Genomic DNA, 25,274 nt, shown 5'->3' with positions numbered 1-25,274 from the left:
ACCATTAGGAAGCAGAGGAAAAACATTCCTAAACAGGGAGCCATTATTGGGGTGAGTTCTGGTTTCCCTGCCCAGGGACATTGTGGAGCAAAAGGTGAACATTTCTGGTATTTCTGCCAGGTTTCTTGGGGAACCGGGATGCTGGCAGGAGGAAAAGTGGATGGAGGGAAAGAAGAGTAATTAGTGCTATTAATTACATCTCAACCACAGCCTGCGTTTCTGCCCCGGGATTAAAGAAACATTCATTTGGAACGACTATTAAGGTCTTAAATTCAATGCTTCACAAATCAAGGCAGTGGAATGAAAATTCTTTCTCTGTAGGGACCAGGAGGCAGAGAGCAGAGAATTTTCTATCCAGGTTGCTGCAGCCCAGCTGGAAAAGCCCAGGCTTGTGAGCCAGGGTGGAAGACGGTTTGCTTGTTATTGTTGTTGGTGGGGCTTTTTTTCCCCCCTAAAGCTGCTTCAGGCGGGGACGTGTTCCAAATGTATAATCTAATATGCTATAAAAGTCTCTAATGTGATTATACTTTTATATCATATTAGAGAAAATGAATACTAATTCAATACCAAACGCTAATTCGGTAGAACCCCAAATTGCTGAGAAGCTGCAAAACATTTACTGGGCTGAACTTTCCATGGCTGATGCCTGAGAGTCGTGCTGGTTTTAGGAGTTGCTACATCCACTTTGTGAGTTGGGCAGTCAGAGATGCTGGGGTCTGCTGGAGTCTGCTATCTCCCCTATGGTGGACAGATGCTGGAGTGGTTCCCCCAGGGAACATACATTCTGCCCCCTTAAGGGGGCACTTCTTGATGCTCAGAAGAATTTTTCAAAACATAAAGAATGCAATCCATTTGGATTTTTAAATTAAGCATGTTGTTCGACAGGACAGCATTGGCAGATGGGAGACAGGCTGCCTCTAAATCCGAGTCAAGGTTGGGAACAGCTTCTCAGAAGGAAGACTGCCAAGAATTGTGTCCAATGAACTTACATTAATGGCCAACATTTACTGGGCATTACCTATGGGGCAGGCACTGTTAAACGCTTTCCTTCCATTCATTCATTCAACCCTCAAGAGGGCCCTATGTAATTGCAACCTTTTTTACGCCCATTTGACAGAGGAAGAAAATGGGGGTTCAGAGAGATGAAGTGACTGGTCTAAGGTCTAAGAGTGGGGATGCCAGCCAGGCTCTCTGGCTTCAGAGCTACATTCTTCATTACTCACCCTATTGCTTCTAGGTAAGGAGTCAAGCCACCTGAACAGACAATTACACTTTACCTGCATTATCTCAATGCTACTCTTACAGCAACTCTTGGATTGACTGATTATTAATCCCATTGTACAGATGAGCAAACTGAGGTTCATAAAAGTGACCTAACTTGCTCAATGTCACAAACTATGAAGGAAGCATCGGAGCCAGGACTCAAACTCAAGGCTGGCCAGCTCCAAAGCCAGGGACCACTTTACTACACACCTTCCAAGTTCCCACAACCAAGGCTATAATCCTCAAAAGATTCCCCCTACCTTTCTCTACCCAAAGGGCTGTTCAACAGCCCCTCTCACACCAGTCTCTCTATATCCCGAATGCTGGGGGATCTGGGATATCGGATCCCACTTCTGACCTGGGAGGCCATGGAAGGACAGTTGGGGTCAGTATCTAGAACAACTCTCCTTCCTTAAAATCTCTTTTGTGAGATGCCAGGCTCCTCGTTCCTCTCACACCTCCATCTCTTGGGTACACTGTCCCATTTTATTATCAAACATCACCCACATTTCCCCATCCTGGCCAGCCACATCCAGAAATGCAGGGCCAGAATTACGACGTGTCGGCTCACCTTCATAAATAATATTTTGCAATTTCCTCGTCCGGGGGCATGGATAAATTATTCTTCTGCGCCAAGGTTACAATGATCAAAAAGGTGGCCTGGCTGGCCTTCCTCAAGAGTAGGGATAAAAAGGAGGCTCTGATTACATCGAGGCGCCAAGCGGGGGGAGGCGGGGGCGGGGGAAACCCCAGGTCCTGGGCTTCTGCTTTGTGGCTGCACAACAATCAGATATCTGAAAATGCATGAACTCTGATTTTAAGGTCCTGCTGGAGAAGGAATTGACATGACAAGCAATCTGACTTTCACATCATTCATAGGGGTTGACAGAAAGCCTTCTGATTAGAGCACAGTTAGCACTGTTTCCTTGTTCTCTTCCCTGAGAACCCCCATCCACCCTGCCACACACACATACATACATGCGTGCGTACTCTCGCTCTCTACACTACACAGTGTTATGGACTGGAATTGTGTCCTCCAAAATTCCTATGTTGGAGTCTTCACCCTCACTACTTCAGAATGTGATCTTAGTTGGATATTTGGAGACAGGGTCTTTACAGAGGCAATCAAGTTAAAATGAGGTCTCTATTCCAATATGACCGGTGTCCTTATAAAAGGGGGGAAATCTGGACATTAGACATGCATAGAAGGAGAATAGAACTGCCAAGGAGAGAGCCCTCAGAAGAACCCAATGCTGCTGACACTTTGATCTCAAACTCCAGAACTGCAAGAAAATAAATTTCTGTTATTGAAGCCACTTGGTCTGTGGTGCTGAGCGGCCTAAGCAAGTGAGTGCAGTGAGACATACTGGAAAAAATCCAGAACCAACGTACCAAGTGGATCCCACTGGAAGACAGTCATTGATATATCTGAGGCTATTGTGTTCTTAATTATATACCTGCTTATGGTCTCTCTGTCCCTACTAGAATAGAAGCTTCATGAGGGCAGGAGTATCTGTCCACTATATCCCCAGAAGCTAGAACAGTGCCTGGATGGATGAATTTACTGAACAGGTGAGTGAGTGAATAAATGAACAAATGCCAGAAAGAATGAGTTTTGCTTTCACACACTGCAATTTGGAAGGATGGCAGGCAGAGATGCCTCTTAAAACAGAATTCAGCAGCCCACCCCAGCAAGAATATCCCTATACCTTGGGCTGCTTCATGGGATGCAGAGAATAAAAAGCAAAAGAGGGTTTTGTCCCCAGCTCTGACAAGCTGCCTACCGCCCACTCTTCCACTGCCATTTCTTTAGGTGCTTAGTAAATATTAAATGAAAAAAAATGAAACAAATGGCAATAGAAAGCCCAATTCTTGATAACCACTTAGAAATGGCCAATGAGAGAGCCAGGCAAGATCCATGAGCACCTGATGACGAGAGCAGGCCTGGCCAGCCTTCTGTGACATCTCAGCCAGCTAAGAGATCTCCCTGCCCTCCGAGGGAAGGCCTATAATACCAGACCCGTCTCTGGCTGGCCGTCAGCATTGAGGGCTTGTGACAGCACAGCCTACCCTTCCCCACACACATTTATGACAGCCCCCAACCCAGTCTTAGCAAGATAGCACTAGGCTACAGCTTCCCCCTCTGCCGCCTGCTCTCCATGCATCCAGTAGGCGCCCAATTCTCACTGCCCTCCCAAATCCGGACGAAACTGCGAATTCTCCCTGTCAGTGCTGTATATCACTTTGAGATATATACCATATTAGCAGAAAGAACTGAATTATATTGCATTCATGATGCAATTAAACACTTCACTAGGAATCAATGTAAAACTGATGAGGCCTGAAAGTAGTGCATATGGCTTAGAACATTATAAAACATTACCTTCACTCAAATCCTTTTCAGTAGCAATTTAAATCTTCTTACAGTTACTGCTGCCAATGGTAAACCATCTACTGATTCATAACAGTGCATGGTAACGAATGAATTTTTTTAAAAATTTATTCAACTACTAAATTACCCATGAAACCGGAATAGCTGACAGGAGTAATCTGAATTATTATTAGCTCTGCAAGTATTCTGCATTAGCCAATTTAAAACCACGGTTCTCAGGCAGGAACCAGTTAGTACAGCCAGAGTGTTAAATGACTGCAATAGTTCTTCATTTTACTGCTGCTTACATTTAAAGGTCAAGAGATAAAAATTACATATGACTCCAAACATAGGAAGGGTGTTTATCTTTTTCTACGAATTGGGTCAGTTGTAAACTTCAAAAAACAAAAACATCTGAGATGCAATTGTACAAACTCAAAAAGGCCTTTGGAATATTCAGAAATCAGAAGGCTGAGGCTGAGGGTATTTCTTCTCCCTTCTCTATACCGAAAAAAAAAAAAAAAAAAGATGACATGCCCCTACTTCTTTGTGGTCCTGAAACTTGCTCCCCCTCTCCAAAGTCTAGTCCCTGTTTTTCCTCTCTGACCTCCACATGCCCCCAAGCTTCTCTCAGTGCTTGGGCAGCTCTGGAAGGATTTCAAAACCACAGAGAAAGAAGTCACAAGAATGGAAGCTCCCTCTCCACCAGGAAGTCACTTGGTCCTGCCGTCTACCTCCCACCTGGAGTGGTAGTAAAACTGCATCTTCCAGGGCCCAACTCCTCTAACTGCCTTCCTGTCGACACCCACCGCCTGTTGGTTCCCCACCCCCACCCCCACTTCAAAAGCCCAAGGGAAAAACCAAAGCAGAAGTAAGAAGCGACTAACTTCAGGAGTCCAATATTATCAATGCGTGACCAAACAAGGACCAGGAAGCACAAACCCTGCTTCTTTCCATGGCTGAGGCCAGTTGGGCACGTGAGTTTTAAACTCTGCAGAAGGAAGAGAAGAGCTGGGCAAATTCAAGGCATGGTTGTTGTTGTTGTTGTTGTTCTTCTTCTTCTTCTTTTCTTCTTCTTCTTCTTCTTCTTCTTCTTCTTCTTCTTCTTCTTCTTCTTCTTCTTCTTTTTTTAATTTCCTTTCTTTGGGGGCTTGGGGCAAGTTTTTTCCCCTTTAGTCATCAAGTGACTACACGCTCATTAGAAAAAAATTCAAATGACAAAGAAGCACACGAAGAAGAAAGTTTGACAGCCTGGTCTTTCCACTCTGACTTGGTTTGTCAGTCCTGATTTAGCACCTACTATGTGCCAGAGTGCTGGAAGTAGAGATGTGAACAAAACCACTGGGACACACTGGGGCCCACCCTCCTGGGCTTTTCTCTACATGTGAACGAACATGTACATTCATAGGCAGAATGTTTCTCAAAAATGGGATCCTATTCTACCACCTTCTTTATTCAACTAATAAAGCACCCTGACATCTTTAATTGAAAGGTTACAATTCCACTATGTGTGTGGACCACATACCTACACAGACCTGCATGGATGTTTTTTTGCTAAGATGAACCATCTTACAAATGAACACTGTTCAAGCTACAAGTAAGGGTGGGCCCAGCCTTATGCCAAAAGGGATGTTTTCAAGCTGTCTGGGCATTTTAAGGGTGAGGGGATCTGGGCAGTGGGGACTTTCCTGTGGAAAAATCTTTTCAATAGGCAAAGAAAGCATCTGTGCCTCCCTCCCCCAGCCTGCCCCAATGATCTTTTGTGCATGATCTGATTTCCATCCATTTGTGTGACTTTAAAATATGGGCTTTTGCAAGCTTGTGAACAGCAACAACTTGCAGGCCAGTGAATCTCCCTTGGTGAGGGCAACATCAACTGTTCCATATCCCCTGGGTTGCCAGGAGGCCCTGTTAAACCAGTACGTCTAACTGGGGGTGATTTTGCCCCCTGGGGGACATCTGGTAATGTCTGGAGACATTTTTGGCCATCTCACTTTGAGGAGTGGGAAGTGTGAGCTATTGGCATCTAGTGGAGGGAGACCAGGGATGCTACTAAACAATCAACAATGCTTGGGATGGCCTCTCACAACGAAAGATTATCCAACCCAAAATGCCAATAGTGTCAAGTTCAACCTTGCTTTAATCAAAGTCTGGGGAAGTCTAGAGTGGTATGGTTGAAAGACTGGGTTTTGGACAGATGGACATGTGTTCAAGACCCAGTTCAGCCATTTGCTAGCTGTGTGACCTTGAACAAATGTATTAACTTCTCTGAATCTCAGTACTGTTAATGTCTTTAACTACTTATTAACAGTATCTACATAGGATTATCAGAAGGATTTCACGAGATAATTTGTGTCAAGTATGCAGCAGAGCATCATTTATTATCACTAGTATCATCAGTAGTAGCAGCAGTAATGAAAGCAGTAGTATTTTTATTATGGTAAAATATGCATAACATAAAATTTACTATTTCAACCATTTTTAAGTGCATAGTTGAATGGCATTAGTTGTGCACCCATCACCACCAGTCACCTCTAGGACTTTTTATCTTGCAACACTAAAATCGTGTACCCATAAAACACTAACTCCCCAGTCCCTGGCAACCACCATTTTACTTTCTGCCTCTGTGAACTTGACTACTCTGGGTATCAATCATACAGTATGTTATAGCAGAATCATACAGTACCTGTCCTTTTATGACTGGCTTATTTCACTTAGCTTAAGGTCTTAAAGATCCATATTACAGCATGTGTCACACCTGCTTTCCTTTTGAAAGCTGAATAATATTCCATTGTATGAAAAGACCACAATTGTTTATCCACTTATCTGTTAATGGACACTTGGGTGGCTTCTACCTTTTAGCTATTGTAAATAATGCTGCTGTGAATGTGGGTGTAGTATCTGTTCAAATCCCTGCTTTCAATTCTTTTGGATATATACCCAGAAGGGAATTGCTGGACTATATGGTAATTCTATTTTTTTTTTTTTTTTTTTTTGGTAATTCTATTTATAATGTTTGAGGAGCTGCCATACTATTTTCCACAACAGCTGCACCAAATATACTGGAAGTATTTTTAGGGACAGGCCAAGGGCCAGGTCCTGGATGGAGAATCTCCCCTTACCAGTCAGTTCATGTGTCTGGGGATCTGGACCACCCAAAAGTCTCACTTAGCAAGCCCTGCGGGATAGATCACCTTCCTGGACATGTCTACCCGAGTCTTTTCCACCTTTGGCTGCAGTATCTCAGGGGTCTGCTCTAGGCCAGCAGCTGCAGCCTTCCCCTCTCTGCCAGGTGATCCTCACAACAGCTTTGCAGGCACTCAGCTCCAAGGGCGCACATCATTCATTTTTATCAAACCTGGTTCTATATGATCTAGCAGTTGGAGCCCCCAGGCTCTAAGACCTAGATCCTGGAGATGGGAGAATGAGAGGGCTTCAGGCTTCTGTTTAGCTCCTCACTCCATATCTGGTGTATCAGGGAGGAGGGGGCTTCCCTGGGCAGAGAGTGCACTCTCTGGACACTTTCTGGGGACAGAGACAGTGAGAATGGATCATGGGAACATAAATCTCAGCCGTTTCTGTGCTGGTCTCATCTGGCCACCCTCCTAGGGAAGCAGAATGCCAGTCTGGGAATCAGACAGATCTGGGTTCCAATTCCAGCTCTGTGAGCACCTATAAAATGGTTGTTACACCTGAGCACTCTGTAGATAATATCCTATAGTTCACCTCATTTATAATTATCATATCAGCCTTGGGACATCAGAGTTATTGTCAACCTCCATTTTACAGAAGAGGAAACTGAGGCTCAGGGGACTGAAGCAATTCTATCAAAGTTGCACAGAACTTAGTGGTGGAACTGGGATTCAATCCCAGGAGATCTCAGTCAAAACTCTGACCATTGGGCAGTCCCGGTGGCTCACGGGTTTAGCGCCGCCTTCAGCCCAGGACATGATCCTGCATGGAGCCTGCTTCTCCCTCTGCCTGTGTCTCTGCCTCTGTGTGTGTGTGTGTGTGTGTGTGTGTGTCATGAATAAATAAATAAAATCTTTAAAAAACCCACAAAACTCTGACCATTATACTAGACTGCCATGTAGCACTGGACTTGTTACTGACCCTGATTCTGTTTATTTTTATGTAAAACGGGATAAAGAGATAATTAAGCACTACACATTGCCCACTCCACACCTGAAAGCTATTCCAACCCCTTTCTCCCTTATCATGTGCATCTGTTTGCTAGGGCTGCCACAACAAAGTACCACAGACTGTGTAGCTTTAAATAACAGAAAATTATTTCCTCGCAATTCTGTAGGATGGAAGTTTTAGATCAAGGTGCTGGCAGGTTGGCTTCTTCTGAGACCTCTCTCTTTGGCTTGTAGATAGCTGTCTTTCCTCATATGGTCTTTCCTCTGAACATGTACGTCTTGTCCTAATCGCCTCTTCTTATAAGGACACCAGTCATACTGGATTAGGGTTCACCCCAATGATCTTATTTTAACAGAACTACCTTTCAAGGTAAAGGTAATTACCCATCTCCAAATATAGTCACATTCTGAAGTACTGGGGGTTAGGACTCCAACCTATGAATTTTGAGGGGATATAATTCAACCATCATACCACCTTCTACTAGGATGGAAAAGCTACAAGGTCTAATTTCTCAGCCTCTTGTGCAGCTATGTGTGGCCAGAGAGAGTCCTGGACAATGAGATGAAGATTAGATGTCCCGGAGAGGGCTTCACTTCCTGGCCTAAAAGGTAAAGTCCTTACTGGAAGAAAACCTCTTGCCCTCTGTTCCTTTAGCCTTACCTTTTTCTCCTTCTTGGCCTGCAAACATGAGACTGGAAGGAGAAGCCACCATCTTGCAGCTATAAAGATGGAGGCCAAGATGGCAGAATGGAAAGACAGAGGGTCACCTATCTGTAAACTTTGTCATTTGAGAAAAACAAACTCTCAAGCTGTCCTGTGGTTCATGAGTGGATAAATAAACAGTTGTACTCAGGCAATGGAATGTTGTTCAGTGTTAAAGAGAAATAAGCTATCAAGCCATGTAAAGACATGGAGGAACCTAAATGGGATATTATCAAGTAAAAGAAGCCAATCTGAAAAGCCTGCATACTGTACAGTGCCAACTATAGCACATTCTGGGAAAGGCAAAACCATGGAGATGGTAAATAGATCAGGGGTTAGATCAGGGGTTGCCAGGGGTTAGGAAGAGGGAAGATAAATAGGTAGATCCCAGAAGATTTTTAGGGCAGTGAAAATATTCTATATGAAATTCTAATGGTAGACACATGCCATTATACATTTGTCCAAATACACAGAATATACAACACCAAAAGTGAACCTGATGGAAAGTGGATTTGGGGTGATGATGTGCCAACACAGGTTCATCAACTGTAACAAATGTACCACTCTGGTGAGGAGTGCTGATGTGGGGGGACTACACATATGTGGGGGCAGAAGTTATATGGGAACTCTCTATACTTCCTGCTCAACTTTTCTGTGAATCTCATTTGGAACTGCTCCAAAAATAAAATTTCTTAAAACACACACACACACACACACACACACACACACCAATAAATTTAAGGCATCACTGGCTGAATTTCCAGTTACTTGCAGCTGAGTGCATTACCAATAAGAATAGTCCTTCAAGGACGTATCATGATCTGACGAGAGGGATCATAAGGCAATACAGGTACGAGGTGGTGGCAGATTCACTGTGAATCACACAGCTGGAGAGACGTGAGCTCAGTGAAGGTGGGTTGGTCAGGCGAAGACCTCTTGGAAGCAGCAGCTATGCTAGAGCAGAGCCTTGAATGCCAAGTCAATTTGGACAAACAGCCTCCCTCAGAGATGTCAGGCAGGAACCAACGAGACTCAAAAAGGTTGTAAACAATAACTAGTCAGTCAGTCCCCAGCCGGACTGAATGAAACCTCCAAGAAGAGGAATCGTGGGAGATTCTGATGGGGGGAAAACTAAGAGAGTATTCTGTGTACACACACCCTATACCATACACGCGGGGATGGCGGGTGCTGGACAGCTGCTTAGCACATGTGTGCACACTGATGGAGAAGACATCAGGCACCGAGGCTTCTGGAAGAAGAAGTAGGCTCCAACTTGCAAAGGAGGCATTGTCTCTTTAAGTGAGCATAACACTGTATCATCCTTTCTCTTCCTATTTTGGGTTTTATTAGCAAAGCAGTACAATGTTTATACTAGTGGGTATTACATTTGCCAGAACAATTACAGTATGACAAATGGTACATCAATGTAATCCATCAACCTCACCAAGACAGGAATCCTTTACTCGGGACTGCCATTAATTCTGCGCTCTTGTCTCTGGGGTCCTGGGCCCGCGTAGCCATGACAACGTGGATGACGCCTGGTGTGAATGCTAGGCCTCTGAGAAGGACTGGCACCCTCTTGGTGCACTGGAATTTAACCTCTGACACCCGCGTATTAGTCTACTCAGAGCAAGACATTAGAGTGTGGGGCTGGAAAAACTCACGGCACTTGGGGGAAGGGTTTTTTTTTTGTTTTTTTGTTTTTGCCTTCATCATGGCGCTGTGCCTCATAAGTGAAGAGGGATACACACCTATGGGTAGTGTGGCCCGTCTGTCACTGGTTGCTGGATAGCAGCTCCAAAGCCAGGAGCAAATCAGGCAGGGATATGTCAAGCCTCACTAGTGATGGCAGCTTTTAAGGAAAGGGAATAGGGACTCACAATACAAAGGCATTGAGCATTTGGGGAAGGGAAGAATGGAAAGTCATTTTTTTTATTTATACAGAAAGCCTCAGAGATTCTGAAAAAGCAAACACCTCTCTAGGCACATAGAGGAAGGAGGATCTGATGCACAAAAGACCCAGATCTCCTCTGACTGGTCTCCATCTACCCTCTACCTCTACCTCTCCCAGCTGCAGCTTCTCAGAGCAGCTAAATCCTGATGGTTACACATGCCCTCAGACACGACTGCAGCCATCAGCTGCAAATTCACCAGGAGTTTCAGAGTTCCTCAATTCATCCCAACCGGCAAATTATAAGCCGGGCGCAGCTTTATAAAATATGAAACAGCCGCTGTCAGTTTTTCCATCAGTTCTACATATTTTGCTGTTAACAAAAAGAACCGATAACCACTTCTCATAAGGAAAAACAGGAATAAAATCAAAGGGCCCTAATGGAGACAATCTCCAAAGTGCAACAACACAAGCCCATTTCTTTTCTTTTCTTTTTTTTTCTTCCTTCCCTGACAAATCAATCTGGCCATGGTCCAAGGATACAGGCAGACAGACGGAGCTACCTCACCTGTTTTATTAAGCCATTACCAGAATCATTTTATTCCCATTTATAATGTTCAATACATGGTCTGAAGACTTTTCTAATATAGTAATTAGATGGAACACTAGATAGATGGATTAAATTGGGACAATATTTTATGCCATTGTACATTGCTTTACAATGTTCTGCCTGGCTTCTGAGATACCAAAGTGTAAGCATGTATATACAAATATATCCCTTTTATTCTAGATGGGAAGGCTGCACTTTGCATGTGGCTCATCTCAGCATGAGACTTCCCATTTGGAAATCTGATGGAAATTTATGAATCCATGATAGAACTCGCCAGGAAATCCATCCTACATTCTGTCCCTCTGCCCCCAAGCAAAGGTTGCCCAAGCATTACCACCGTTGTCATGGTCGCTGCAGCCAACATTTACTGGGTGCTTACTACATACAGGCATGGAGCTGAAACCTTGACATTTATCAGGAGGTCATATAACTTGGGGGGCACAAGAGCCCAGGCTTTGAAACTGCCCAGAGCTGGGACTTTGCTACTTACTTGCTATGTGATTTGAAATGTTACTTTATCTTTCTGAGCCTCAGTTTTCCCCACCTGAAACATGGGGATAACACAGGTACCCATCTCACAGGACTGTTCTTAGATGTTTAGATATTTAGGTGATGCTTAGCAGAAGGCTAAACAGAGAGCAAGTCCTCAGTAAATATTTTTATTGTCATCTCATTTAGCCTAAAAAGATGACATCATGCCTCTTTGTGGAGAAGGAAAACACTTAACCCGGGTTACCAAACAAGTGGCAGGCACAGGTATCTGTGTCCAGGAGCTTGCTCACTTAATAAAACATTGTCTCCATTGAGGGGCACCTGGCTGGGTCAGTTGGTAGAGCATGAGACTTTTGATCTCGGGGTCAGGAATTCAAGCCCCACATTTGGCATGGGGTCTACTTAAAAAAAAAAAAAAAAGATGGTCTCCTTTGAAGAGAGAAGGAGGGACACTTCTACCAAGAAGTGTGTGTAGTGTGTGTTGTGGGGGGATGTTAAACTGAGCCCCTAATTTGTACCCAAGATACAGGTTTAAATTATAATATTAATTCTAAGGGTCTAAGAAGTCAAGGCTTGATGACCAACAAATATCTCCTTTCACATACCATCTCCTCTCATCTCTTGAGATGATTAAAAAAAAAAAGAAGAAACTAGAGAAATGTGTCCTTCAGGTGTCACCTGATCTCACTCACTTCTCAGGCACTATACCTAGGTAGGAAAATTGAGCCATGGACCAGTCCAGCAGCCTGAAACATCAGAAAAGATACAATGCCACTTTACTGAGAATAATGCTGAAGCTCAGAGAGGTGGTGTAACCTACCCAAGGTCACACAGCTTTTGAGGTCACACCAGAGATCTCTGAAGCCCTGGAGTCCCAGCCAAGGTATGACATGGGAGTACAGATCTTTGTGATTCCAATTATGAAAAAAAAAAAAAAAAAACACTCTAATCCTGCCCTCCTTGTTCCCCTAACTTCAGACTACCTCAGCCTGGGGCCATATTTAGCTGTAGCACTTTTTTCTGGTTTTGTCAATAAATAGAGAACATCAACTGGATGAAACTTATTAATATGAAAGACGAGGACGCACCCAGCCACAAAACTGGTTGGTAGCAGACTACTTTTATTTATTTATTTATTTATTTATTTATTTATTTATTTATTTATTTGAGAGAGACAGAGACAGTGAGAGAGTATAAGTGGGGAGGAGAGAGAGAAGAGGCTCGATCAAGCCTCTAACACAGGGTTTGATCTGAGGACCCCAGAATCATGACCTGAGCTGAAGGCAAACGCCCAACCAACTGAGCCACCCAGGTGCCCCAGTAGCTCACTATTTCTGAATACCTGCCTTCACCATGGCCAGGAAAATAAAATTACCCTCTGTATAAATTTTTCTGTATCAAGAGGGAGTTCTCAATTTGACAGGCTTTATTATACTTTTTTTTTTTTTTTTTTTTTTAAGAAAAACCTTGGGGCACCTGGGTGGCTCAGTGGTTGAACATCTGCCTCTGGCTCAGGTTGTGATTCCAGGGTCCTAAGATTGAGTCCCCATATCAGGGTCCCTGCGGAGAACCTGCTTCTCCCTCTACCTATCTATGTCTTTGCCTCTCTCTGTGTGTCTCTCATGAATAAATCAAATCTTCAAAAAAAAAAAAAAAAAAGAGAAAAAAATAAAAACTTCAATAAAACTCCAAAAATCTCTTTGCTGCCAGCTCAATCTACAGTATTGATGGAAAAATGAAACTTGCCTCCATATCAACTGTCCCCCATTAACAAAATCCTGGACTTGCTGTTCTTGCTCTTCTGCCCAGGAAATCTGGCCCCTCTAAAGCCATTCATGGGTGCTTGGAAGGTTGTTAAGTGGATTTCCAGCTCATCCCAAGTCTTGGGCTGCCTTTGAAAGCACAGATGACAGAGAACATCTTAACACTGGAAAATTTTCTATAAGGAGCAAGGTGAAAGGGGAGGAGCTGATCCAAAACAGGATGAAAAGGACAGGGAAGTTACTGGAAATGCCAAATACTGACATTTACTCTGGACATGGCCCCATGACCACCTCACTGCTTCTCCCAACTGCTCTGTTCATATCTCCATTTTACATATAAGAAAATGGAGGCTCAGAGAAGTCAAGTGATAATCAAGTCACAGAGCTGATTCAAGGCAGAGTCAGGATTTGAATATAAGTCTTCTCTGATTTTAACATCTAGGACCTGTAACTATGAACAACCCTTTAGCAGAATGAAGGTGGGCCCATACCTTTTAACACCATAGGCAGTTTCTTAGAGGAAACCTTTCTTTTGAAATTTTATCCTATTTGAAATGACCTTGGGAAGCTGAGCACTGTGGAAGGAATGGATGAGGCTGTGCAATGCATATATAGCCATCCTTTTGTTCATCCACTTTGTGAAATAGATTTTCTTATATCAGGTTTTCTTTGCCACAATACAAAAGTCTCCCAAGAAAGGAAAAGCAATTGGCTGGTCTGAGATGAGGTGGGGAAATAGATCAGATAAAACCAGGAACTCCCATTGCCATAAGAAGAGTACCCTCTGAGGATCCAGGAGGCTTTGCTCTAGTACAGAGCTTGAAAAGCAACAATTTTAGTAACCATGACCTCAACAGCCAGCATTTCTGAACATAAGCCTATCCTGAACCAGCTGTTCTGGGGCTCCTTTCCTGGATTGTTGGGACTCCCATGGAGTGGAATTTAACTGCCCAGAGACCCATTATATGGACTGTTCCTTGCTAAGTCTGACTTTGGTTTTTCTTGATATAGCCAGACCTCAGTTTCTTAGAGAAATATCCATGGTGACGAATATTATTTTATCTATCCCACCATATAGACCCTTTTGACTGTCAGTGGCAGGAGGGATGTTATGATTGTTTAGATGAGCAAACTAAGGACCACAGATGAAGGGTGACTTGCCCAGAGTCACACAGCAAGTGAAGGTTATACTTCTCCAAAATGAGCACTGACCTTTTCATCTGGAGGGTTCCCAGGGGTATGAGGAGATTCCTGCATCTCAGGAGGAGCTCCATCGTCCACCTAGCCCTCCAACTCTAGAAGTTGTCCTTGACTATCCTTCTCTCCTCTCTATATCTATCATTAAAACCTCAATATCTGCTTCCTAGACATCTCTTGAATCTACCCCTCTGCCCCCGGTACACACCACTCTTTTTTCTGCTCCCCAAACCCTGTCTACTCTCTTGCCAAGCATACTTGGACCACTCAGACCAACAGGATCCTTCTCATCTCTGAAGAGAGCCTCTAGTTGACAAGAAGGAATATCATATCCACAGTTTTTCCTGATTCTAGCAAACAACCCAAAGAAGTGGGGCCTATCTTATCCTCACGTGTCCCAGGCAGTTCAGGGAGGCTGACAACCTGCTGGAGATCACAGATTACTGAAGATGGGACCTGAGTCTGGATTGGGCTGTCCTGGGTTGGATGCTCTAGAAGCAAAACCTGAGGTGGGGATTTGTATGGAGGGAAGGCACTCAGAAGGAGGGAGTGAGGGAAGCAGGCTGGGGCAGGGCAGAAGTTGGGCAGAGGTGGGTTCAACAAGAGTCTAGTCTCAACCTGATCCCAGGGGGAGCTCTGGAGGGTGAATGGAACCATAGGGCCGTCCTGCCTTGAAGGAAGGGACCAGGTTGTTGGCCCCCTGAATCCATGAGTCAGCCCCCAGAGTGGGGTGCGATGGGACACCTCTGAGCAAGAAGCTCCTGGAAGTTGAGAATACCCTGGAAAGGGGAACAGTGGGGAGCTGTTCTTAGCCAACTCACAATAGCTGGCAGCACTAGCTGGTAAAGGAAGCTGGGTGGGAGGGGCACCATCAGCGTCCCCCACAGATCTATGGCTCTCCTGCTTCCAGCAGAGGGGGGCGGCAGGGTTGGAGACTCCTTGCCTAACGCAAAGCCAAACTATAGCAGTCCATCTCTTTGGAAGGAGTCCCTGGGGGCTTCTGTGGGGAACTGAAGTTCAGAAAGGTTAAGCAGTCTGATGAAGGCCACACAGTTTTTTTATCCCATTTACCACGGAGCCATGACCCTCTGTAATAATGAAGGGCTGACAAGCAGTCTCTCAGTTGCTCTCCCCATTCCCCTGCCCCTGCCTGTTTCTCTCTCTCTCCTACCCCCACGTGGCTGTGCCTTCTCTTGCCCACTCCCCAGGCTCCCCAGCGCCTGCCTGGGTGCTGGATAGCAACAGTGACACCTTGTCAAACAGGCTTTTGATAAATGCAAATCTCTCTTAATTTGAATTTAATTATCAATGAAGTGAGCGGCTCCCAGATCGCTTCTCCCCATCAGAAACTGGCAGATACATCTGTGCACAGAGCGAGACTGGCATCTGCTGGTCCTCATGCCAAGCCCCTCCTGCCAGCCAGCCTGCCTGGCTATGGCCACTATTAGGGGGACGGGGTGGGGTGGGGAAGGGCAGGGGTACAGGAGTTCTGACAGCTGGAGCTCCAAACTCTGCAGCTTTCTACAGCCCAGACTCGAGCTTTTCATACAATGCCCAGGGAGGTTAAGACACTTGTCTAAAACCTCACAGCAGGGATGGACCCAGGTGATCTGATTGTTTTGTATCGTGGCCAAAGCATGTTCCACTGGCTGGTGGTTCCACATCTCATTCCTGTCCTGGTCCCATAATCATTCCCAAAGACTGGAGAGAGGGTGCCAATCAACACTTATTTTATGTCAAGCACTACACTGCACCTTTATTCACACTCGTTCATTCCATTCATGCAAAGCAGCCCTAGGGGTGCCATGACAATTTCGACATACAGATATGGAAACAGAGAAGGTGGGTGCCAGCACAGGGTCTCTCAGCCATCAGCACAGAACCTGGGCTCTAATCATGTCATGTGTATGTAACTGCCATGTGGCGTAGGCTGAAAGCACAAGGGGATGGTGGTTCTGAGCAGAGCAGCTCACATTGTGGTCAAGAGCCTAAAAGCAGAATCTACTCCTTAAAAATTATGCCTCATTCAAGGGGTGATTGGATGGCTCAGTTGGTTGAGCAGACATCTGCCCTTGGCTCAGGTCATGATACTGGGGTTCTGGGATCGAGCCCCACATCAGGCTCCCTGCTCAACAGAGAGCCTGCTTCTCCCTCTGCCCCCTTGTCACTCCACTCATGTTCTCTCTCTCTCATAAATAAATAAAATCTTAAAAAAATAAAATCATACCTCATTCAAAACAATACAAACAGCTGCACCTATACTGTGGTATGCCTCAACATCTTACAGAGATGAGCTCACTGACTCCTGTTAGCAGCCCCATTTTACAGATGAGGAAACAGAGGTGCCCAAAAGTTCAACAATTTTTAAAGCCAAACAAAAAAATACAAATTTCTATACACAAACTAGGAAACCCAGACGAATAAAAAATAATGATCACTCAAAATACCACCACCACCATATGAGTATAACAACTTCTCTGAGGTTTTCAGGATACTCAAAAAAAAAAAAAAAAAAAAGGTAGAAGGGGTCAATTGGATAAATGAGACCGGAACAGCAGGATGCTGACAACATCCTTGGTACCAGGTGATCAGGACAAAGGGGTTCATCATATTTTCCTGTTTCTGTGGATGTCTAAAATTTTCCATAATAAAAAGTTCTAAAAAATCTCATCACCCAGGAACAACCTCTAGTAAAGTTTTGGTGATTTCCCTTCTAGAACTTTCCCTTCTCCAAAGTGATTAACTTTAATTCATTTTTTTTTATTTAAAGATTTATTTATTTATGATAGAGAGAGAGAAAGAGAGAGAGAGACAGGAGGAGGGAGAAGCAGGCTCCATGCTGGGAGCCCACAGGGGACTCGATCCCAGGACTCCAGGATCGCACCCCGGGCCAAAGGCAGGCACTAAACCACTGAGCCACCCAGGGATCCCCGTAACTTTAATTCAATATGATAATAATAATAATTACAACATCAGCAGAATAAGGAGGAGGGCAATGAGACTGCCTTGGACCAAAAGTCTCTCACCTCTGGCCCTCAGCTGCCCACACTGCCCTTTACACAGAGGATTCTTAGACCAAATTCTGACCCTTCCCTACCCACCTGGGACTTCTGACAGCAAGAACCTGCAAATTCCTGTATTGCCTTCAAAGGCACTGACTCTTGCCCTGGGAGACAAACACTCTGTGAAAAACAAGTGCTGGATCCTGGAGCCAGGTTCCTGTCGGTTAAATACCAGCCAGCCACTTGTTAGGTCATCTCTGACAAGTCTCTTAACTTCTCTGAGTCTTCCACATTCACCTGTAAGACGCACTAACAACTGTTGCAATCTCAAGGGGGCCTGTGTCCCTTAAATGAAATCAGGCAAAGAGCTCAGTGCCTGGCTCCCGATGAGGACTTGATAAAGTTCCCATCACTTTATTTTTGGACACAAAATTCCCTGCCCCCACTGCCTTCCAGCTTTTCCCGAGGCTGCTCAAATGGAGGCCTGGTCCCTTCCCCACCAGAACTTGCCTACCATCAGCTCTGGTGAGGCTTGTGCAGCTCCCTGCTTGCTCATGGGTCCACGGCCCCAAAGCTAAGTGTTGCTCTCCTGCATGCACCCACTCCTCTCCCAGGTGCTCCCTCCTCAGGAAAGGGCAGCTCCACCCTTCCCTTAGCTCAAGCTAAAACCTCTGTTATCCTGGACATCTCTCACTCTCTTACATCTTACATGCAACCCAGTCCTACCAGCCTGACTTTTAAATTATAGCTAGAAACTGCATCCCTTCTCCCCACCTCCACTGCCTTATCATCCCCCTCCCCACATGTGTGGATGGCTACAGCAACCTCCCCATGGGTCTCCTGGCTCCTGCACACAGTCTCTTGAGTCTATCCTCCAATAGCAGTCAGAGCCAGCACCCAAGTCCATGACCTCACTAATCTGCTACAAACCTTCCATGGCTCCCAGCTTATTGTCAGTAAAGGTCAAAGTCTCCACCCAGGCCCTATGTACACCATCTTCCTCACTCTCCCTTTAATCAATAGGTACTAATTATGGTAGAGTACACATAACATAAAACTTAACATCTGAACCATTTTATGTATGTACATATGTGTATGTATGTATGTATGTATGTATTAGAGGGAGAGCACAAGAGCAAGGGCAGGGGAGGGGCACAGGGAAAGACACAAGCAGACTCCACACTGAGTACAATGCAGTAAGTGCAATGCAGGGCTGGATCTCACCACCGCTGAGATCACGACCTGAGCTGAAATCAAGAGTCAGAGGCTTAAGGGACTAAGCCACCCAGGTGTCCTGCATTTGAACCATTTTAAAGTGTTTGGTTCCATGTCATTTAGTACATTAGTAGTGTTGTACAACAATCACCTCTATTTAGTTCTAGATCATTTTCAACACTCCAAAAACCAGCAAGCACTCATTTTGCATTTCCTCTTACCTCCATCCAAGCTCCTGGCAACCCTGTGTTCTGTCCCAATAGATTTGCCTATTCTGGACATTTTGTGGAAGTGAAGTCATAACACATTCTGTGGCTTTTTGTGACTGGCTTCTCTCATTTGCCATACTGCTTGCAAGGTTTATCCATGTTAGTGTGTGTATCGATGCTTTATTCCCTTTTATGGCTGAAGCATATATTCCATTGTATGGATAGACCATGTTTTGTTTATCCATTTGTCTGGTTTTCTTTTTTTTTAAAGATTTTATTTATTTATTCATGAGACACACACACAGAGAGAGAGAGAGAGAGAGAGGCAGAGACAAAGGCAGAGGGAGAAGCAGCCTCCCCACAGGGAGACTGATGTGGGATTCAATCCCCAGACCTTGGGATCAAGACCTGAGCCAAAGGCAGACACTCAACCACTGAGCCACCCAGGTGTCCCTATCTGTTTGTCTATTAATGGATGCTGTGCTGTTTCCACCTTTTGGCCACTTGAATAATGCTGCTATGAACTTTCATGTACGTGTTTTTGTTTGAACAGCTGTTTCAATTCTTTTGGGTACATTCCTTGGAGAGGAATTGCTGGGTTATATGGTCATTCCATGTTTAACATATTGAGAAACCACCAAACTGTTTCCCATAGTGGCTGTGCCATTTTGCATAGTGCACTGGTGGCTTTCTCTGCTAGGAAATGCTCCTTCTCCAAGATATCCTCATGGCTGCCATATTCAAATCCTTCAAGAGCCCAAAAGTCATCTCCTCAGTGAGCCTCTACTTAAAACAACATTAGCTCTACCCTGACTCTGCTCCTCCGACACGCACACATGTGGCACCCCTGTCTCCCTTCTCACATCACTTATTACCGAAGACTGACTGCATATTTCACTCTTCTATCACTTATGGTTTTATTGTCCCCCAGAACATCAGCTTCAAGAGGGTAGGGCCCACCTCTGTTCTCACCACTGAAACCCCAGGGCCTGGGACACAGTAGGTGCTCAGTAAACAGTCCCTAAAGCAGTTCCTAGCATGCACTGCTCAAAGTCCTATATACCTTCTGTGGCCCTCACGGCCTGTGTACCTCACTCTCCACGTGTGTCCCCATCATGTCCCTACACTTACCTGTGTTTAGGTCACACAGAACTGGCCGTAGGAATCCAAGCACTCATGGTCTTTATGCCAGGAGTTCCCATTCACACCAGTTTTCATGGCAAACCCTTTCTCATCCTTCACAACACAGTTCAGGTGTCACTTCCTCCAGGGAGCCCTTCCTGACCTCTCCAAGCGATTTCAGTTGATTTCTCCAGACATTTCCTTCACATCTCTATCAGATCCTGCACTGCTCGAACATATTTGGTTCAACTATACCATCAGCTCTCCTGGGTCTCCAGCTTGTGGGACCTCTCTGCCTCTATAATTGCATGAGCCAATTCCTTATAATAAATCTTTTTGTGTACACACACACACACTTCCTGTTGGATAGATCTATTTCTCTGGAGAACCCTAATGCAGATTTTGGTATTGAGAGTCGTTCTAAAGGAACAGAATTTTAAGGATGAGTTTTCTGAATTGATACCAGGCTTCTTGGAACTGGATCACTAATCCAATTAGATTTAAGGGCTCTAATGAGTCTATTTCCAGAAGTTAAGAGAGCATTGATGGTTCACCGTGCAATACAGTAGTAGAGAGATGCAAAATATCACTGCTGGGTCCTCTGAATCAACCATGTAGAAGTGTATAATACTTTCAATATTTTTGGCAAAATAATGAATTATAATGAGATTAGCTGGTTGCTCCTAATGTTACTGGACAAAGTGGAGAAAGAAAAGGATGAGCTCAGGGATTCAGATTCCCAGCTCAAGCACCCTATAAATGATCTGAAAGCTGCTCTGTGCCCCTAGAAGGAGACCTTTACAGCCTGTGGCTACAGGGCTGAGATTGCTAAAAATTAACCCCCAAATTTCATCCTACAACTTGCTGAACTGCAATGCAAGATGAATTCCCAGACTTGTAGTATGGCTTCTGTTTTCTTTTTGTATTTAGGATAAAGTGAGTTTAGTAAAAGAATATATTAGGTGGCCCATAAAATCCCATGAGGGTTAGAGAGCTTTCTTTAAAGTGAGGGCATTGATGGAGAAAGAATGAGATCCTTTTTTTTTTTTTTTTTAATGATATGATAGGCACACAGTGAGAGAGAGAGGCAGAGACCTAGGCAGAGGGAGAAGCAGGCTCCATGCACCAGGAGCCCGATGTGGGATTCGATCCCGGGTCTCCAGGATCGCGCCCTGGGCCAAAGGCAGGCGCTAAACCGCTGCGCCACCCAGGGATCCCAAGAATGAGATCCTTAAAGTTGAAATGGGGACACGCAAGAAGACCCTAATGAAATCTGGGACACTGAACCCCGAAATTCTGATGAGGCTTCTTTGTTAGTGAAAGACGGCCTCCTTGCCCACAGTGGGAATGGCTTCTCCATCCCCTATCAGAGGGGATCAACCTTGAATTTCCTTAGGAATCTGTAATGGCTTCCCCTGAGGCAGCTGCCATTTGAGGCAAAGCTCATTCTTCCCAGGATCCACCTCCATCACCCCTCTTTGATCCTACACTTCTAACTAGGCTTAAGTCCCAGCAGGTGCCTAAAGGTGAGCTACAAAGTGTGACCCATGAAGAGGTGTGTTACACTCCAAAAGAACTACTTGACTTTTCTAACTTATGCAGACAGAAATTTTAGGAGTAAATGAGGGAATGGGTAATAAGAATGCAGTATAATGGTGGAAGGAACATAAAGTTGGATTATTGATAAGGGCACACTGAGCAGACTGTAGATTTCATGGTGCAGCCTGGGGAGTCAGAAAGGGCTCTAACTGGTTGGCTGAAAAGTGGACCAAAGAGTGGCCCACAGTGAGAGCCCTGGGTGGCTCAGCAGTTTGGCGCCTGCCTTTGGCCCAGGGTGCGATCCTGGAGTCCTGGGATCGAGTCCTGCGTCGGGCTCCCGGCATGGAGCCTGCTTCTCCCTCCTCCTGTCTCTGCCCCCCTCTCTCTCTGTCTATCATAAATAAATAAATTAAAAAAAAAAAAAAAGAGTGGCCCACAGTGAGCCAACTACAGATGTCAGACTTGCCTTAACTTAATGTACAAGAAGAGATTCAAAGAGATTGGAATGTTAGAGTAGATTTATCGTTTAAAACCTACATATCCGGGGATCCCTGGGTGGCTCAGCGGTTTAGCGCCTGCCTTTGGCCCAGGGCGCGATCCTGGAGTCCCGGGATTGAGTCTCGCGTCGGGCTCCCTACATGGAGCCTGCTTCTCCCTCTGCCTGTGTCTCTGCCTCTCTCTCTCCCTCTGTCTATTGTGAATAAATAAATAAAATCTTTTAAAAAAATAAATAAAACCTACATATCCACCCTGGGAAGGTTCAGAAGACACACTCTTCACCACAGCTGTGTGAAAGAGATTTGCAAGGGGGAGCCCTGGCAATCTTGAGCTCTAGGGCTACTGTTCTCTGCAGGCCAGACCTCATAGCAATAGCTGCAGTCACTGAATTGGGAATCATAAATGCAAGAGGAATAATTGGATCCCGGTGCAACAAGGGCCAAGTGATGGAACTCAGCTACCAAACGAAAGATGAACGTGGTTACTATAATGGACAGCAGAGTCAAAGCCACAATCAAAATAGTGTGCCTCACCCAGACCTATATTGTTGGCTAGTCAATCAAGTAATTCCTAGAAGTAGAACAGAGAAGAAACTTAACCGAACTCTAACTTGATCTGTATAAGCAGAAAGTTCTAGGTCAAGTTAACATAAGTCTAACCTGAGTCATAAAAACAGAGAGAGCTACAGCTTCTCAATCAATTCTCAAACTCAAGCCAGTCTACAGACCCAGAATCCTCTGAATGAAGGGGAAACTGGCTCCCCTTAAGGAAGGACTCTGGTATATTATGGAAAATTTATACTGTGAAATCTTTCTCATGGCTTTCCCCAAAGGGGCCCTTTGGCCTTTTTACCAGGGTGATTATACTAGGGAAAAGAAAATAATCAGACCTTTTGAGGACTACCAGATACTGGCTCTGAACTGGCAATAATTCCAGGAGACCCAAAATTATGGGTTCATCCAGAGTAGGGACTTAGGGGGGGTCTTGTGATCGATGAAGTTTTAGTTCAGGCCTGCCTCACAGTGAGCCCAATGGGTTCCTGAACCCATCTTGTGATTATTTCCCCAGTCCTGGAACACACACTTGGAACAGATACACTCAGCAGCCAGAATCCCCACACTGGCTCCTTGACCTAAAGAGTGAGGGCAGCGATGGTGGGAAAGGCCAAACAGAAGCCACTAGAACTGCCTCTACCTAGGAAAATCGTAAATCCAAAGCCATACAGCTTTCCTCACGGGACTGCCAAGATTAGTGCTGTCATCAAGGACTTGAAAGATGCAGGGTGGTGATTCCTACCACATCCCCATTTGATTTGCCTATTTGTCCTTTCAGAAGGCAGATGGATCTTGGAGGACAGTGGATTATTGTAAGCTTAATCAAGCAGTGACTCGCAACTGCAGCTGCTGTACCAGACGTGGTTCCATTGTTTGAGCAAATTAATACATCCCCTGGTACCTGGGATGCAACTATTGATCTGGGAAATCCTTTCTTCTCCATACCTATTAATAAGGTCCACCAAAAGCAGTCTGCTTTCAGCTGGAAAGGCAAGCAATACACCTTCACTGTCCTACCTCAGGGGCATATCAACTCTTGCACAAGGAATCTTGCACAAGATTTCACACTGGTCCATTACACTGATGACATTATGCTGACTGGACTTAGTGAGCAAGAAGTAACAATGCTCTAGATTTATTGGTAGGGACTTCTGTGTCAGAGGGTAGAAAATAAATCTGACAAAAATCCAGGGGTCTTCTTACCCAGTGAAATTTCTAGGAGTCCAGTAGTGTGGAGCATGTTGACATATCTTGTCTAAGATGAAGGATAATTTTTGCACTTAGCTCCTTTCTTACAGCCAAATAAAAGGGCACAATGTCTAGTGGGTCTATTCTGGAGGCAACTTATTCCTCATTGGGGCATGTTATGCCAATTTACCAGTTGACCTGAAAAACTGCTGGTTTTGAGTAGGGTCCAGAACAAGAGAGGCATAAACCTTATTTGGGACTTAACTCCACTACTGGGGAAGGGATTAGTACATTTTTGGTTGTACATAGGATAGCTGTGTCATGTTATATGGAATTATGGCCTTGTTATTCTCTTTATTTGGAGATTAAATATGGTCTAAGGAGATGTATATGATGTGAACTTGACAAGGCATGGACTTATGATGGTTAATTTTATGGGTCAGCTTGACCAGATATTCAGTCAAACACTCTTCTGGGTATGTCTGTGAGGGTGTTTTTGGATAAGATTAATATCTGAATTGGTGAGTGAAGCAGACTGCTCTCCCCAGGATGGGTGGGCCTTGTCCAGTCAGTTGAAAGGCCAAATAGAACAGGAGGCTGACCTTCTGGCTAGTAAGGGGGAATTCTTCCTGCCTGACTGCTGAACTAGGACACTAGCTTTTTTCCTGTCTTCAGATTCAGCCTGAAACACTACCTCTTCTTGGGTCTTAGGCCTGTTGTCTTACAGACTGGAACTTAAACCACTGGCTTTTTGGGTTCTCAGGCCTTTGGATTTGGATCAGAATTACACCAATGGATCTCCTGGGTCTCTTGCCTGCCATCTGCAGATCTTGGGACTTTTCAGCCTTCATCATGTTGTGAGCCAATTCTTTATAATAAATGTCTTTATACACACACACACACACACACACACACACACATTCTGTTTCTCTGGAGAACCCTGACTAACACAGTTTATAACCTGGTGGCCCATTTGGCCTTTGTAAATGTGTTTTTGTTTAGTTTCTGCTGTATCTTAAATGTCAAGGATTTCATACAAAGATCCACATTTCAAGTTTCTTTTTACAAAATAGGGAGATCTGACCACACTGTGCTTGTATTCCCACCTGGCAATAATTTAGTTAGAGCCTTTAGCCTGGGTATCCACTCTCTCATTAATTAGCTACAGTCTCTACCTTTCCCTATAGTCTCGAATCTGCTCCTCCTCCCTCATTAATCCTACCTACCGGACACTTGAAGGAATATGATTTGCAATTTCTGTCTCACATGTCCCCTCCCTCTCTAGACTGTGAGGCTTAAAATCCAGGTGTGTTCACCAATGTACTCCCAGTGTCTGGTACAGTGTCTGCCATAAAGCTAGTGTTAAAATATATTTGCTGAATGAATGAATTTGTTGAATGAACAAATAGATGGATAGATGTTTCCTGCATTCAGGACTAAAAGCTAGAAGTGCCCCCAACACACAGCAACATAACTCCCTTCCAAAACAACTGGAAGGATGGGCAAATGGAAAGT

At 44.7% G+C, this 25,274-nt stretch overlaps 1 protein-coding gene across 17 annotated transcripts in view; it reads right to left on the bottom strand.

The window, feature by feature from the left end:
• Nucleotides 1-25,274, bottom strand: part of CUX2 (cut like homeobox 2) — a 283,331-nt gene that overhangs the window by 155,516 nt on the left and 102,541 nt on the right. The gene's annotated exons all lie outside the window — the stretch shown is intronic.

Source organism: Canis lupus, chromosome 26 (assembly GCF_003254725.2).
Source record: "Canis lupus dingo isolate Sandy chromosome 26, ASM325472v2, whole genome shotgun sequence".
In the NCBI taxonomy this organism is placed as follows: domain Eukaryota; kingdom Metazoa; phylum Chordata; class Mammalia; order Carnivora; family Canidae; genus Canis; species Canis lupus.
The sequence above is the reverse complement of the archived record's forward strand: the minus strand, read 5'-3'. Positions and strand labels throughout refer to the sequence as shown.